This window comes from Paralichthys olivaceus, chromosome 2 (assembly GCF_024713975.1).
Source record: "Paralichthys olivaceus isolate ysfri-2021 chromosome 2, ASM2471397v2, whole genome shotgun sequence".
In the NCBI taxonomy this organism is placed as follows: Eukaryota; Metazoa; Chordata; class Actinopteri; order Pleuronectiformes; family Paralichthyidae; genus Paralichthys; species Paralichthys olivaceus.
Window position 1 is genome coordinate 20,506,745 of NC_091094.1, and position 18,361 is coordinate 20,525,105.

At 42.8% G+C, this 18,361-nt stretch overlaps 1 protein-coding gene across 2 annotated transcripts in view; it reads right to left on the reverse strand.

Moving 5' to 3' along the window:
* Positions 1–18,361, reverse strand: part of prickle2b (prickle homolog 2b) — an 86,757-nt gene that overhangs the window by 32,604 nt on the left and 35,792 nt on the right. The window contains exon 1 of one of the 2 annotated variants that reach the window (XM_069511120.1): positions 17,490–17,728. The exons of the other annotated variant lie outside the window; for it this stretch is intronic. The gene's annotated coding sequence lies outside the window, so the exon portion shown is untranslated. Of the gene's footprint in view, positions 1–17,489; positions 17,729–18,361 lie in introns of those variants that run through there. 2 annotated transcript variants of the gene reach the window in all.

Genomic DNA, 18,361 nt, shown 5'->3' on the forward strand with positions numbered 1-18,361 from the left:
ACAAGTGAGACAATGAAAGTTTGTAAGCAGATAGCGTATATACTCAAATTTTGATGACCCAATACAGGTGGATATACTAACATCCTTTTGACAGTCATATAATAAGTAACCTAATAGTAATTTCAGACACAACAAATTAAATTGCCTAAATAGCTAATGATAGCATGTTCCTGGTTGGTTGTGTTAGTGGTTAGCCACCAGCTACAGTGCTAGTAGGCTGTATGTCAACAAGCTTCAAACAACACATATATCACAAGCAACTTTGGCCTGGTACTTTCTGATGTAACCAGGCTTCTGTTGCCAATGGAACCATCAAGCCTCAAAGCTCGACTGTTTAACACTAAGACCTCCAAAACACCAGCCATTGATCTCTATTGATTATGAGCATGTTTGAATTTAGCTGCAGTGGCTGACCCTGCTCGTCCATTTGATCCTGCACTGATCCTTCCTCAGAGCGCTGCTTCACCATTGTGAACTCTATTGATTCCACATACAAATCAAGAATCTGAGTATTTTAACTGATCCTATTGGGACAGACTTTCGTTTTCACAAACAATATCTAATCAATTCACAGGATAAGTCAGAAGGGTTTAGTGAGAATAATCACAGGCTTCCACTGATCCTATTGGAAAATGAAAGATGGACGTGTACACATAAACAATAGGGGCATAAAAATGTCTTCTATGTTGAGAGGCGAATATGAGAAAGGACAATTTTTGATGACGCAGCACAGAGCTTTAGGGTGCACACTGTGCGCCCTGAACAACACATACACCCCTTCCATCTGGGGCGCATTTATTACCCATGTGCAATTTATTATGTATTGCTGGAAATGAAGCCATGCTTGAGTCTGTAATCTGCTGATGGGAGTTAATTCCCATTGTTCATGGTTTGTTCTGTTGTGACTTCAGCGTGGTAAGCAAAGTTTGAGGGGAGCTGACTGAGGGGTTAGAGAAGTTAAAAAAAAAAGAGTCAAATACATCATAAACAGTCCAACAAAGTCGCTGCAGCTCTGCCACAGCACCAAGCTGTTTTAGAGCAGAGGGGTGAAATTCATCACCCTCTTGGTTGGCAGGCTAGGTAAACTTTAGAGATCCTGTGTCGGCCTGCAAACTCTGATCATCAACTTGAGAGGTCCTGGCTAACTTGACAGTGAGGTCGCCGCGGCCTGTGGCTTGACATTTTGGAAAATCACTCAATAGTGAAGTGAGTAAAGAAAAAAAAAAACATATATAAACACTCTCTAATTGTTATGGTGCATCTTATGTTCTGCATAGAAACTGGACCATTTCTTAGCCAAGGGCAGGGACTTCCTGGAGTTACTGTTCCTTCTCAAACAGACCCAGACTAGTTTCCAGCTTTTTCCAGTATTTATGCTAAGCTAAGCTAGCCATCGTCTGGCTTCAGCTCCATATTTAATGGACAGTCATGGGAATGGTACTGTATCAATTGTCAAACACAAATTTCCCAAAATACCCCAAGTTAACTTTAACTCCTCTAAGCTAAAATAAACTATTACACTGCACATTAGTTAATATGCATTTCAAAAACAGCATGCCTGTTCTTATTCCACTGCTTTCAGAATTTTAATACTAGAGTCACACGATATTGCTTTTCCAATTGGAGACTATACGCTCTTGCTTTTAAACCTTGGGATAACTTACTTTTTGTTATGCTGCTGCATGAATAATCAGAGACCATACAAAATTGATGTTAATTTTTTTGGGGGGGAATAAATGCCAAGTAGTTGAAAACTTCCATCAGGAGATTTTTTTCCTGCTCCAGAAAAGGGAAGTGGAAAAAAATGAATGCTCTGGACAAAAAAGCGTGGTGGGATAGTGGGAACCCACATCAGTTATTCATTACGCTACTCATATAAAAAAAAAAACCCATAGAAATTTCTTGCAAAACATTACAGAGCACATTACCATTCGATACTGTTTTAATAACGAGCAAAAACAGCATGAATCCAAGTCTGCCTGGTTCCACCACTGACCCAAAACCACATTAAATCTTAATAGGCAGCACACAAACCAACAAAGACATAAAGGGATATGGCTTTAATAAACATAGTTAACATGACGCTTTAAGATGTCCTGCACAGCCCCTCGTCTAAACCTCAGTGCAAACCTCACCCAGCCTCTATTTAGAGTCAGCACCCGACTGGTGGCTCGCTACCGTGTCCAGTGGCTTTCCAGGCAGAACGCTAAACAGCTGAGTGGCGGTGAGGCGACTGGCCAAGCAGCCGCGTGTTAGTTCTGTGGGGTGAGACAGCCACATCTGGTCGGCCTGCACCCACTTAGAGCAGCACCGTGGTCCACTGTGCAGCCAAACCTCAGAGGTCAGGGACATAACCAGGGACCGTGTGTGTCTGTGTGTGTGTGTGTGTGTGTGTGTGTGTGTACCCCTGCCATACAGTGTAACCTACAGAAATAGGAACTGGATTCAAATTTGAAGCAGTTGTGCTCAACCCTCAATAAATATAAGCTTTTTCCTTCAAATGCCAGATTTAAGATTACCATTCCTTTTCTTTTTTTGGGGAGGAACTTGGATTTATTTTTGGACAGGGCTGAGGTAGAGGAGAATAAATGGAGCGAGCAGGGATTGATACTGGAGGCTAAATGACTTAACCACTGTCACATTCGTCAAGGTGAGGTATTTCTGATCCCGTCCTTGAGCGCTTCCACCAAACCACTTACTTATAATGCCAACTCCAGCCTCTGATACCATAAATTGTCTTTAATGAAAGATGCCAGCAGGATATTGCTTCATATGCCACATTTGAATGTGAAAATGATGACAAAGAGCCATCACATCTGCAGTAAAACCTACAGCTTAAATCACGAGCTGCCTCTGAGTAGTGCTGATGGTAATTACCCTATAAGGTTATGTCTGTGTGAAGTGATTCATGCATTATCTGGGCACTGTATGACACAGGCATAGCTGTAGTAAGAGCCTGATGATTGCATCATGACGCTGATTATGACAGCATGTGTCACCATGTTTGTCACCCTCCAACTATAAGAGTCCAAACACTAACATCAGAGATACAGGGTCTAAACATACTGCGTACAAATGTGTGATTGTTTATGTTTATTACAGACATGACTGCAGACCTAATGAACCAGAGGAAGAAATTAGAAGGTTTTAAGCATCATTCACCAACTAGTTCCATAAATATGTCTGTCTATGTAGAATCTAATCTCTAATCTAATTTTTTTTCTGTTACCAGCAAACACACATAGGATCTTTTCATTTCTTATTTTTTTGTATGCCAAGACCTTTCTCTTTCCCCTTCTGCCTGCAGTAGTATTTTTCACAAGGGTGAGTGTAAATATATTTGCATGGTGACCTTTTAAAGTTAAAGTTTCACTACAAAGTGCTGGATATACTCCAGGAGAGCAAATGGTTACTAGATTCAGTGTCTAAATCCATGGGCTGGACACACAAGTTTGATGGACTTTCATGGGCATATACAAGCATAATTTGCACATGTAATCATATAATAATAAACTTATTTTATATAGTTAAGTATAGTAGATTTGTGTTGCCTCGATCAATTAGACATGGTTGTAACAAACAAAAAATAATAATTCAAAAACAGTGTGCCCATAATAATAAAAAAAAAAAAGAAATCCTAAAATGCAGAGGTGAGTGTGATTAGTTAGTTTGAGCAATCAACACTTTACTGTATACTGGTGTTTTTGCTGCAGTACATGTGAACACCAGTCACCACAGTATCTGAACTGCACTGTACTGGCATGTTGCCATGTTCACCGTACCTGAGGTGGGCATGGAAACAACAACATGGAAACAAACTGCAGAGAGCAGCAGGCTAAAGGCCAGGATTACTGTGTGGAAACAGGAATATTTTTAGAATGGCAGCGATTCAGCAGCCATAGCTGAACTCTGTCACTAAACAGACTGTGAACAATTAAACCTGGAAGCAGGTGGTTGCTAATGTGTCATTACCTAGACAGACATGAAATCTGGCATCAGGAGACACAAGTATGGCATGAGCTATTGTGCAGTCCCTGTTGAATTCAACAAAACAGTCAATGTGAAGGATGGAAAACTGTGCAAAGTGAAGGACATCATTTCAAAAAGCAGCAGTGAAGGATGTGTTTGTCACAGCGTGGTGTCACACAGCAAAAATGTCAGCTCTGGTTTTCTTTGAAGTGCAAGGCTGTCTGATCTGATAAAGCTCCAGGAGGTTTGCATCTTTGTTTAGCGTGGAATGTGATTTGGGTTTGAATAAGATGCTTGGAGTGAAAATACTGTACGTGTTCGTGTGTGGCAAGTGCACGTGAGAGAGAAGGGCCTCAGTGTGATCGAGAGTGGATATGTGAGAACTGTGAATGGGGGGAGTGCAGTCGAGGTAAATAAAGGAAAACAAGTGAATCGCATCCCCGTGGCTCCATTGCAGCATCACCCATTACCCAAGACCACCCGCCTGCCACACAGCAGCACGCACACAGAGGAAAGGAAGGGAGAACATAATTGCTCAAACATGGAGGATGATTTTCCTTCAGAAGACACTCCAGTGGCTCCGATAAGAGAGGCAACAAGTGCACTGACAATATATCGACGTGTTGCTAAACATGAAAGCAGTGTTCTGTATCAGTCTTGCAGGGGGATTGTCCATTACAACATCGATTTCCTGTGGAGCTGCTCAGCCCCCTACGATTTTCCTCCTGACATAGGGACACACAACTGACAGACTCAATGAGGGACTCTGAGTATACAGTACATGAGTGTGTGTTATTTGTACATAAGTGCATGTGTGTGGGTGAGGATAGGAACTTGCTGTGCCACATACCAGAGCATCTAAATGCATTATACAGATTCATTAATAGCCTAGATCTGTTTCCTATTATCTCTGTCTGCTTGAAGATGTGGGTCCATGGCCACATGCCGAGCTGTGTGGGGGGGTTGTGGTCTGCTCTGATTACATCAGAGCCGGAGCCACGAGGGATCATTTTAATGACTCAAAAAATAAAGACTTTCCAACAAATATCTCCATGGTGCCTCGACAGCCTGCAGCAACATCCTCTTGTGGTTCAGCAAAGAAAAATGATTATGGCTACATCCATGTTTTCATTTGGAATAACTCTGCGATGGTTACACCTGGCGTTACACCACACTACTCCTGAGTTTTAGTCCAGCTCAAACAGAGAAGTGGAAACACTGCAATTTAAGTTTGATAGCTCCTGGGTTGCGTTTTAGTCTGGACAGGTAGAAACGGAGATGTTTGGAAACGTTGACGTTGGCACTCACAACTATTGTGTGGATTTGTCAGGCTCCTATCACATGACCCCATTCCAGAAGAAATCACCCGGCACCCGCAACATCAAAGTTCAGTGTTCATGTGATATGCGTTTTCAGGTGTATTAGTATGGGAGAGAATTAAAACTGATTTGGAGCCAAAACACTTGTGAACTGAGATCGTTCTAGTTTGAAAACATTTTTTTTTCCAGACAGACAGTGTAATGTGTGAGGAAACCCATTTGTATAATGTATTCCCTAGCCCCTTACCCTAACCTTTACCATAACAACTAAATGCCTAACCCTAACCTAACCCTAATTCTAACCCTCTTAACCCTAAAACAGCCCTAATGTCCTCACGATGATGGTATTGAACCAAAAGTGCCCCTCATAACTATAGAAAGACACACACACACACACACAGGCAGAAAATCAACAGTGTCTGTCTGCCTGTGTGTTGTAAAACAGTCATAAGGGGTTTTGGGGGGATGGTTGGTTCCTTTTGAAGTTGGACAATGACCTCCAACTTGTTGCTTTCTGACACCCCCCACCCTTTCTCTGCATTCGAATGTCTGCTCCCAACACACACACACACACACACACACACACACACACACACACACACACACACACACACACACACACACACACACACACACACACACACTGCATCCAGGAAGTGGCTCCTTCAGGATTTTGTGTGTGTGTGTGTGTGTTTGGGTCGGGAGCAGACGTGGACTTGGATGGAGATATTGGTGCATGGGTGGATGGAGGGAAGGATGGGGGATGGGCACAGGAGGAGGGGAAACAAACTTTCTCCACCAAATAACATTGACCTGGAGCAAACAGTGGGGCCTTTATAAGGGTTACGGCAGCGGCTGCTTTTACACCTCGATGTCACCAGCTCACATGTGTGTGTGTGTTTGTGTGCGAGGTGCGACTATAAAATAACTCTGCCACCGTGAGAAAATGCAGGAAAAAAAGAGAGGGAAAGAGGAAAAGGAAAAAAGCTGGCAGAGAGGAAACAGTCTGAGTTTTACTTTAAAAAAGGAATCGCACGGCTCTGTGACAAAGTAGTGGGCGTTGGAAGATAAGAGCCTTCCAGTGCTGGGGCTATCTGATCTGCAGCTTGGTTAGAGACTGAGGAACATTGAGGGGTGGTATAAAAATCTGGGGTTTTCCAAAGAGAGATTGAGAAGTTTTAATATTAACGGGACACAAAATGAAACGCCGAGGGCTACAGATCAATGATAGGCTAACGCATTATTTATTTACATGTACAATGCCAGAACTTAAAAGTTCTAGTTTGCATTCATTCATTCATTCACAGATGTGAACACAAAAACACATGTGTGAAAAACACACAGACACACAAACGGTTTAAAAGTCATGCAGACATTTCCCTCTGCACACTGGTTGTTATCTTGTATATTTGTTTATTGTATGCATACTTATGTCCTTAGTCTGTGATTGTGTGTGTGTGTGTGTGTGTGTGTGTGTGTGTGTGTGTGTGAACGTGTGTTTGGCCCTGCAAGGTCTGCGCTAAGCATTTATGAGCTAATTAAGGTCTGGCCAGGACTGGAAGGCTGGTGATAAGGCCTGTCTCTTGCCCTCTCATTAATGGTACACGCTCCGCTGGCGTTTTACCCCCCCCCCCCCCACACACACACAATTCTGTCCTCCAAATAAAAAAACCCAACAGTGGCAGTACTATTCACTCATTATGAAACAGGCTCCCACACTGATTTCTCCAGATTTTACCATTTGGGAGCTTGACTGAGTATTCGTAATAAATTAAAGAAACTGAATACGTAAACTGAAAAGAAGTGATAACGTTGCATTCGTGTGTCACAGACAAATTATTAACACAAAACCGGCAGCCAAGTCCAGCAACATGAGAGCAATATGGAGCGAGTCTCTTGGATGTATGTAGCTGTGGAAATGTGGAAATAATAATTGTATTAACACAATCTGCACTTGAGAGGTTACAGAGGCAATAAACAAGTCTTTCTTCAGATGCACCCACAAGCATCTTCGCTCTATTTCTCTTTATGTCAGTCTCTCTTCATCTTCCTCAGCTTGATCATTTCCTCTCCAGGCTTCTGCTCAACATTCCTTTGTATGTGATCACTGCTGTTGTTTCTCTCTCCCTCCTTCTGCTGCACAAATCAAACACAACCCAACATGCAAACAAACTTTCCTCGTGTGAGACATGACCAAACCTCAACAATTCACTGTGACAAAGCACATGGTAAATGTGTTTGTGTGCGGCATTCCTTTCTGTATAAATTTGGCAAAACACAGCAGGAGGAGACATGGGTCAGAGACTGCCGGGAATTAATCTCTAAACCATTAGCAGCTCCATTTCAGAAAAAAAGAAAAAGAAACCCTGAAGGTGAGGATATGTGGGGCAGGAAGGAGAGCAGCTTGCAGCAGTGGAGGAGAAGAAGTTACAGAGAGGAGTATGCACGTAGGCTGGTTTGCTGAGAAGATGACTTGTTTGGAAGAGGACCAATCTACAGGCTGTCTGTCTGTATGAAGCTGAGCCAAAGCGCACGCACGCACACACACACACACACACACACACACACACACACACACACACACACACACACACACACACACACACACACACACACACACACACACACACACACACACACACACACACACACACACACTCTGGCAGCTACCCAGTGACCTCCACCAACCGGAACAAGATAAGCCAGGCTACGCTCTACTTCTAACTGTCTTTTTATCTGTGTGTGACTGAGAAACTGAAAGTGTCAGATGAAACCCACAAGCCAAAGTGTTCATATTCATGTTTTAAGATTTACTTGTGTCTGTGTTCGAATAATGAGTAATGAACTTCCATCAGCCCTCCTTCTCTGCTTTGTAATATATGTATTTATTTATGGTTTATTTGATAGGGAAAATAGACAAAAGGATATCTCATGCAATTATCACCTAAAAAAAATCAAATACATATAATCAAGCATAATAAGGTCAATCAACTGAGGCAACACATCCACTGTATTCTAACCTATACGATATACAATTGTGTGCAGGTCTACAGTACAGTATAACATGCAACCCTCCACTGTCTTTTGCCTGCATGCACTACTATATATGGGTCAAGATAACTTGACAAGCAGCCTTGACTTCAAGCTGGCCTGCGGTCGGCAAGGGGATAGAAGAGGTGTCGAGGGGTAGTGTGCTCTGAAACCTGCTCTGACGGGTGATTTATGAGTGGGCACCAGCCACACTGTGGGTACACATGAAGTGAAATGAAAGTTCAGCTGTCTCCTTGCGCATGCCCCCTAAGTCACACGCACAGTGTCTGTTATTCACTAGCTCATTCGTTCTTTTCATCCAATCGCAACCTGACACTCACCTTGAGTTTAAAAGTTTAAAATGTTCTCTCTCCTTTCAGCTGTCAGTTCAGTACCATGATCACTGACCTATCTCCACTCCTGTACCACCTCAACCCTGGATACAAAGTCCTCTACCTTCTAACATCCAACCAGAAGCTTTCATCAGACGTCCCAACTTCATGCTTCATTCCTCAGGATCATCACCACCAGTGTCCGGACTCCGTGGTAAGTCTCCTTCATATCCAAAGCCCTAATCAGTAGGACTGTTACCATGGTGTTCTACTTCCTGCTGCAATGTAAGAGCCAACGTCTGTTTCTCTTCTTCACAATGAGTTTTATTTCATTCTAATTTACTCATTCTCATTTGTTCCCTAGAAGTCTCCTCTGATTGAAATGACAGTCTAAACAACGCCCTGCATGCCAGTTATGGGTCACATCTAGTAGGTTACACATCAGGAGAGTTGTCATCCAGCTCCAGACCCACCTGACAGTTTCTACCTGGTCTTCACACCATAGAGGCCTTTAGTTCAGCAGACAGCATTAGGTTTCAGGTAACATGGAGTGCTTTAGCATGTGGTGTCTGTGGTGGACACGGAGCACATTTCGATCACACACACATAGACACATGAGAACAGACAGAGATTCAGTGGAGACTTAATGCACAAAGAGGCAGGAGAAAGAGGGAGATCCAACGTCTCTGTCCTACTTTGCACCACAATCCTCCTTCCCTCTCCCTGCTCCATTCTTTTGGGAGAGATCAGTGAAAAACAGCTAGTCAGCACGTTTCAGGATATACTGTACACCCAGTGCTGTTTCCTTCTGATTCAAAGCCTCACCTCTCTGCAACACTTGGGAGCACAAATCCATTTTACACTGCAGATACTAAATCTCAAGACTTACAGGCTGGCACTATAGCATCTAAATCCATTAACAAATAGAATGACATGCAGTAGAGTGCATGCATCCACCAAGGCCCAACAGTCCCCTTATAAAACCACATTTAAAGTCACTTATTCAGGATTTTTATATGGATCTTTTCAATTTATAGACACTCATAGATCTCTTTGTCCAGATCTCCATCAAAATGTAATGGCCTCTTTCTTTTCCATTTGTGACGTTTCTTCATGTCTGCTGACGAACAAAAAAAAACAACCAACAACTTGTCTACACACACAGAGAAGTTGATACAGGAGAAGCTGCTCTTCTTCAGAAAGATGTGTATCATTATATTATTATTACATTTTAGAGGTGACTGCAAAGTTTCATTTCTCTATATCAAGATATGAGGGTTGCACAATGGAGGAGGCAGGCGTCTACATGCAGAGACACTGGTGGAAAGAGACTTTATCAGATTCCTCTGAAGTGCATCTTGTTGACACTAACCCAACTGCAGGTGAAGGAACTTCGAGTTAAAGTGCTGAGAATTTTATAGGATTTCAAAATCAGCATTTCTGTTTCCAGGTGAATGAATTGACATTTAGTCACCGTTTCAATCGATTTAATGGATTTACCGTAAACATGCACAAAAATCAGATCCTGATCCTGACATTCCTTACTCTCATCCAGTGGACTCTCACTGACACTTTAAATGTTTCATTTGGACCATACTGCTGAGGTCTGGTCTGTGTGTTGCCACCTGATATTTCGGATATATCAGAAAATGAATCAGGGCTTGTGATGGGTCAATTCACAGTCAATCTCTCTGACGTTAAATGTGTACTTCTTCATGGTGAGACTGATTTGTTTAACATGCAACTCAATGGGCATGCAGACATGTCTGGTCATATGCAAGTGAGAATGGGAGCCACATCTTCTCTGCACACTGAAGATGTATTGTTTGTGCCGCGGTGACAGCATGGCAGGGTGACATTGTCGTTCAGGTGTAGTGATGACAGCGACGGGAGAAATCTACAATTTGTCACGATTTCCATGAATTACCAGCCTGAATAAAAGGCTGTTTTACAAAACCCAGACTGCACACACCTGCCACCCCAGGTCTTGGTGCAGAGACTGAGTGAAGGATAAAATGTGTGTTTGTGTGTTGAGGATACAGTGTCATAAGCGTGATCATCTGTCATATGCTCCTTTGTGTATATCTGTGTGCTTTTGCAATGCAGGAGCTTGTCTCAAATAACATGTGGATTCAAACTACACTGTGTGTGTGTGTGTGTGTGTGTGTGTGTGTGTGTGTGTGTGTGTGTGTGTGTGCTCTCCTTGGCAAAACTGAGCAGGTCTTGCTGCTGTGCCAAGACTGTGGTTGTTCTCCAGAGTCAGAGCCAGAGGAAGATGAGCACAGATATTTCATTATGACCTGCATTCATCACCCCTGGGACAGCTTGGCACCGCTCCTCCTCCCGTCCTCCTCCCGTCCTCCTCCCACCTCCCTCTAACCGTGTCCCTCACTCCTCTCTTTCAGCAGCACCATCTCTTCCACCATCTCTCCACCTCATCTCCCTCCCTAGCTGCACTTTCTCGCTTACTCTTCTTTCATCTAGTCAGATTCTCCCTTCTCGCTCTGCTGCTTGCTCGCACCACTTCACTACACCCCCCCCCCCCATCTTACTTTACTTACCTTGGTCTAACCTTCACTCTATACCTTCTTTCTCTTTTTTAATTAACTCTCTCTAATCCTCACTTTCCGTCTGTCTTAACCCATCTTCCCAGGCTTTCATCAGCTCACTCACTCACTCCTTCTCTCCTTGCCACAAACACAGCTCATTTTCCTTCCTGTTACTCCTCCTGCTCCAACAACTGCATCTGAGCCACCTGATCGTTTGAATTAGCAAAGTTGTGGTGTCCACTGTGTCTGTTAAATAATTAGTTTGCTATTTTATAATTTTTTTCAAAGTTCAGAGGATTGATTTTAATCGACCAGCTACAAGATGACTTGCGAGCATTAAAAAATATTGGAAAACTGAAATTAAACTATCTGAATCCAATCTGTGCCAATAAACTATGTTCTCGATATTAGTTTGCTTATTGTGTTATATTTTTAAAGTCATTCCCTGAGCTAAACTTGGCTAAAAGGAACATTGGTGTAAAGTTATGTTACCATTTCTTGGCAAGCAACTTCCCAGTCATGCTACCAATAAAAAAAAAAGCTTTGCAAAATACTCGGCAGATGAATAACGTCTGGTTCATCAAGAGGTAGTTAAACCACTTACCTTCTCTCAGTGTACTGATAATCAAACAGTGTTCATTACTGTTTTGTCCCCCCTGCCATAGGCCAACTTAATAATTTTAAACAACTTTATGTTTATAATATCTTATTTTCATTGGCCTTTTAACTTGATTTGTGTGCTTTAATGCCTTTTATGTGAAGATATATATACTGTAGTTCGCAAAACTATATGTTTAGGACCTAAACATGTAGTTTTGCACAGATGGCAACACCAACAGTTGGATCGGCTGCAATCTCTTCCATAAGGCATAAAAAGTAAAAAAGAGGAGCCTACAGCACAGAACCTGTGTGTGATCAGCCCTTTACAGTACTTTTCCAAATCTGCTTAATGTGTGTATGTACTTTAATGTTTGTGTGTGCGTGTTTAGACCACACGTGTGGGGAGCCTACCTGCTGTCCCATATGGTTGGCATTCAGCCTAATTAAAGCTTTTGTTGCCCCACAAACTGGGTGTATTGCCATAAGTGCTCCCTGAAGTCCTGTATTTATGGCAACTTGGCATTATAAACGAGGATAAAAGGAGAGCAGAGACGAGTCCGATTTCTCCGCACGTCGCCATAGAGACAGAGGAAAAGTTCTCAGGCAACACAGCAGCTCGGCAGCAATGCCAGGATATGACTGTATTTCGTATAAACCGAATTGATTAAACCTTTAAATACTTTTTTCGGACGATTTCTGGTCATAAAGGTATATTTTTATAAGATGAGGAAAAAGAGAAAAAGATTTTAATGTATTCATATCACAAACAAACCAATAAAATATATAAACAATGTTCTCTAGGAAGATTAACTGATGTGCTACGACCTATCTCTCTCTCGCAATCTACAACACTGATCAAATTGACAGTTATATACTCTGTAAGTGCTTCTATCCAGCCTTTCCTGCTCTCCAGGCTTATTCCACATAGCAGTCATACCTCTGGGACTAGCGCAGAGTGACCTGAGCAGAAGACATTTGACACTGAAACACTGACACATGACCCTGAGCTTGACGGCTGGGGTCAGTGCAGGGAAGCTCACTTCAGTCTCAATAATGCTTTACCAGTTCTACTGATGAGACCCACACAAACAGTAAATTAAGCTGAAAGCCTCAGAGAATTTGCGACTATAGAGGAGCAGCTACTGACGGCTAAGAGCAGGAAAAACCACTGCTCTTGCTGTAATTCAGTTCATAATTATCCTCCATCAGGACTTTAATGAAGTGTGTGAGAGCTGGCACTTCCTCTGCTTGCTGTGAAACCAGAAATAGCTTTGTTTTGGGTGGCACATGCAGCAGATGGATCAAAAACAAAGTTATTTCCGCTGCCAAATGTTCCAACCGTGAAACTTTTTCCACAGACAGAGGTGGCGTGTCGGTCGGGTTGCGGGGCTCTGTGTTCTTGACCAAACACGATGGAAAAAATACGGGAGGTGTGAAACAAAATCTAATTAGCTCACTTCTGACGTCCTGGCTCAGCTGCACGTCTAATTTCCTTATTAACTCACGCAGGAGAGTAGCCATGAGGTCGCTCCTCGTCCTGTGACACTCCAATCCATCTCGTCATGAGTAATGAATGATTAACAGGGCTGGAGGCAGCCCCTCAGCTAAATGAACGCTACTCAGGCCACTTTCACAACGATGTCAAGAGATGGTGAAAGGAGATAGATGAAGAACAACATCTGGGGCCTCTTTGATCGCTGATGACTCTCCGTGGGAGAGGGAGGAAAAAAAAAAAAAAAAGAAGGAGCAACTCTCAATATATTCTCTGTGTAACTGCATATGTGTTATCAAGGACAGAAATTACTCAAAAGGGATGCAAACCATCCGCTGCTGAAAATGTAGCATAGGCAAAAACTAATTTCCTCCCTTCGTCAGCATAAAAGATCAGACAGTAAAAGTTCAGCTAGAGGATAGCGAAGGTTTCCACTCTTCACCCAGTCACCTTGTGATGACACATCTGCCCAGTGTCCTCCTCCAAAACAGCTGGCCTATTTTACATTTATGAATTTACAACAAAAGAAAAACTGTCCTCTATTGTGAACCTTGAATAAAGCGCTATTGTATCCCAGTCTCCGCATGACAATGATTTGATTTCCATAAGATTTTATGGTGATTGTCTCAATTTGTTTCATATAATCAAGGTTTTAGGAGGTAAACAGGAAAAAAAGGAAAACAGAGGGTAAAATGGAAGAGAATGGAGGACGCTGCTGGTTAGATTAACGCACAGCATTTCGAGATGCTGCTGTGGCTAATGTTGGTTGGTTTGGCTTCTTCGAGACAAAAGACCCCTACTCACTCCCTATAGAGTTTCATCATTTCTTATTCAATGCCTCTTCATTCTGCCAATCCTTCCTGGTCCATTTTTTCCTCCCATCTCAATGCTCTTATTCCCAAGCCACTCTATATCTGTCTCCTGGTCTCTCCGTCGTCCTCTCCCACACTCCTCCTCTCTAATCACTCCCATCACTCTCGTGTGAAGAGTGGGGGGAAGCAGGCTCTTGTGTTTGATGGACAGGTCCTGAGTGCAGACATCTCCCCACGGTCGACCTTATCACCAGTTCAGCTTGGCAGAGTTGAGTGGCAGTCTGGTTTTCCTGGCTGCACTTTTCGCCTCCAGAGCTCTGTGTGTATATTTGTGGGTATTTCCATATTCCGACACATCTCAGACTAGGCCAGTCTGATAAGATGACTAGGTACACAAAGGACTATAATTGCAATCTACTGCAATCTGTTGTTTAATTCAAATTAACCTTGTGCTGATAGATTTTTTGATTGAAATGACCTTCAGAAGTCCTTCAGTGACTTCAGTGGGGAGAACAGAGCTTTTGTTTGACATAAATCACTCGAATGAATTCTATCATAACTGTGTCTCAACCCAATTATCCATTTTCCCTGCTAGTTCACTGAAGTTCCCTCCTTTCTGACCCCTCAGAGGGTCAGGCTGAGAGCCGATTTCAGGCTAAACCTCCCAAGACTGATGTTATCTGGTACTGGATAGATATGAATTACAGATTCTGTACAGTCCCATGATGCATAATAGAAAACAGAAGAAAGGGTGTAACAAAAAGAATGAAAAGAGAAAGAGAAAGTTTCTCTACCCTCCTAAGTCATCCTTCAAAGGTTTATTCTACTAATACATAAACTAGTGACACCTAAATGTTTGAGGAACAATAGCTACTGGCCATATGTCTGTATGAAAAGCAATGTTTGGTCCACCAATTTACTCCAGATTGAAATATTTGCATCTAACAATCACAGTTAGTGTAGCTGGTTGGCACATGGTGCATTCTGGGATGCTTTGCTTTTTCATTAAGATCCATGAATTATTTCTCTAAGTAATGAACTAAAATGTGGAAACACACCTTCTTGCAATGTCAAAGTGAAAAAAACGTAATCCTGGTTCCGCACCCCCAATACTGATCAATACCAAAATTTCCAGGTAGGTTTCATGTAAATCCCCCCAGTAGTTTTTCTCTCAATCAAACAAACCAATCAACAAACAGACAGTCAGGGTGAAAACCTAACCTCAATTGGCAGAGGTAGAAAATGAGAATACTTCAGGATATCTGATCTGTACCCAGCTACGAGTGAACTTTAAAGTGGAAACAGAAAGAGAACTTTGAAGAGTGCCGTTTCACAAGTCTGCAAGAACACAAGTAGGGAAGAACACAGATTTAGAAAAGGTCTCCTGTCTGTCTTTCTTTTAAAAATGTTCCTCTCACCCATGTTGCCAGGAGATGAAGTCTCATTTTGAACACGTGAAGAATATTGTGGGAGGCAAATCTTCACATGGTGTGAAGTGTTGGACTAATTTTGATACTGATCACAGAAATGAGCATTCTGATAGAATATAAAAATGGTGCTAATACGATTGTGCTTTTGTAAATCAAGAAAACACAAACAAGACTTTTTTTCTGGGGCTACAGCGAACAGAAGATGAATGAACATTACAATTACAACCCTTTTAGAGACTCAGATGATGAAATGCAATTAGGATTACAATCATTGAGACTTTAAAAAATCAATTCAGCTCCAGCTTGATAAACCACTGGGAGCCAGCTCCTTCACACAGGCAGGAAGTTTGGCATCAGAAAAAGGGTGAGGGGGAAACCGCTTACCAAATCAATCAATGCCACACTCACTACCTGAGGATTGACTGAGGATCCACTCACAGAAACCAATTCATTGATTTCCCCCTCCCGCACTCACCCTCTGACTCTAAATGTTCATGTTCCTTCTTCTTTAGTGAGCTTTTTTTGTCCCTCTTTGCTCCAGAGAAACTTTGAAGTGAGGTTGTTTTGAGCTCTGAAAGGAAGTGGTAATAGGATGAGTCAAGTCTTTCCACAGCTGTCAACAAATCCATTTTATCTTGTAATGCCACTGTTGATCTGATTTCCAACACACACAACAAGCTACATGGTATGCCCCCATGGCAACACATTTAAATCCGTCAACACGGAGGTAGGTACTGTCTCTGTGGGTGCTGGCGGCCCAGGTGCAGAGACAGTGCGAGCTGCACGGGGTGTAGGAGGAGCAGGAGGCTGCAGGAGGAGCTGTGCTTCAATTCCCCTTATTAGTCTTTTACCAGCCTCTCACACGAAGGTGCCATCAACAGAGCTGGCAGCATGTCTGTGTGGAATGCACTCTGGCAATTTACGGACACACTCACATGGTCAACAAAGACCGTAGAGCCAGCGCTGGATCCCGCACATGTAAACTGTTCTTAGACTTGTCACATCGGACATGATTTGAGGCTGAACACACACTGGAGGCTTTAAGGAAAGGAGCCCTTGATATTGTCATATATAGGCATGCTATGATACAGTCACACAAATACACACTCACATAGAGTCCTGGCACCTGAAGACTGAAACACATGGATCCATACATACAGAGCTGGGGAGACAATAGTCTGGTCGCTGCCTGGGCCTTGCAGCCTGATATAGGTGTCCGGGTTAAAAATAAAAAAGGGAAGGCATGTCGCACAGCTGTGAGATGCTGTGAGATGTGTGTGCTGTCAGCCCACATAAATCACAACAGCTGAGATGACAAGACGCTGCCTCTCAAGTGCCTTTTCCTCTTCTCCCTTCAGTCGTTCACTTGCTTCTTTATTCTTCTATCCCTATTATTCCATTCATCACTTTATCTTCAGCCTTTTTCCCTTTTCTATGTCTTTCTCCCCGGACACACATTTTTCTCACGTCTGTCTTGTTTCTCCTTGTCTAAAGATAAAAAAACAACCACTCCTGACAACTGCAACGGCAGCCCAGCCAAGCAGCACCCGAGGGAAAGGAGAGGCAAGATTCACTTTAACTCTGTGGTCACTCGTCAGTCCTAATGCACACTAACACAACGCACAATCACTTCAAATTATGATCACACTCATGAAAGGATGCAGGTACATGAAAGACACACAACATGGACTGCATGTACTGTGAGGCAAAATTCAAACATTCCTTTAAGTCTAAATCATCAAGATAATTCAACAGTGTCCTTAAGTAAACCAACCAATCACTGAGTGGATTAGCTTTGTGGACTGAGGGCGTAAAAACAGCAAATTTACACCACCCAGGGGAAAATCTTGACACCCTTCCAAAGACAACTCTTCTCCGCCAATCAGCGCCTCGGAAGCAAGCAAAAACAAATCAGATGCTGAATGAAAAGGATAAAAATGTTTAAAAGTTACTCACCGCTTCCCGCTTCCCCCCTGGCTGTGCTGGGAATGAGGTGAAGGGGAGGGACGCACTAAACGAGCAGGAGGATCTCAGGGGGGGCAGAGAGAGCAGCAGCAGTTCAGCAGCCTGCAGCGAACACTTTCAACGGCTCTCCCTAATTGAAAAAGTCTGTTTTCATCTCCCGGAGATCAGTGAGTGTGAGAGAGGAGAGGGGAATGTAAATGATTGCCTTGAGCGGAGGTGATGAGGAGGAGACGAGCGATCCTGCATGCAGGATGGTCAGCAGGGCGAGAGCGGCAAGTGTGAGCTAAACACCGAGAGGAAGTGAGAGAACGACAGCATTTTTCAACAGACAAATGCAATCAGAGGGCGCATGACCACCAAGCTGGTTGCTAAGAGGGCAAACAGTCAACAACAGTTACCCCTCCCACTGCCTGGCAACAGCAGCCAGCATTTTTCTTGACATGCACTGAACCTGTAAATGTTTAGGCATTTTAGTTTTCTGCACTGACACCATGTGGGAAGAGAAAGCAGAGTCGAGCAACATTATTGCGTAAAGCTTGATAATGAATGGGAAGTTCCTCCATATGATGAAAGTAGGTAGTGACGAGAGAGGTTGGTGGAAAGCTTTTATAGTGATGACAATTTGACAAAAAAACCCTGAATCAAAGTCCCTAAGCTTTAAACCATATGACATGATCTTCATTGCTCGTCAGATAGATGAGATTTCATCCATATAACTTTCATGACTTTTAAGGAAAAATAAATAAATAAATCGCCCAAAACTTTCTTACTTACATGCCATAGCTGGTTTGCAGCTCAGATGTAAGTTATTACAGAGAAAGTGTAATAAAAGGTTAGTAAATGTTTGTAAATTTTCTATTTCC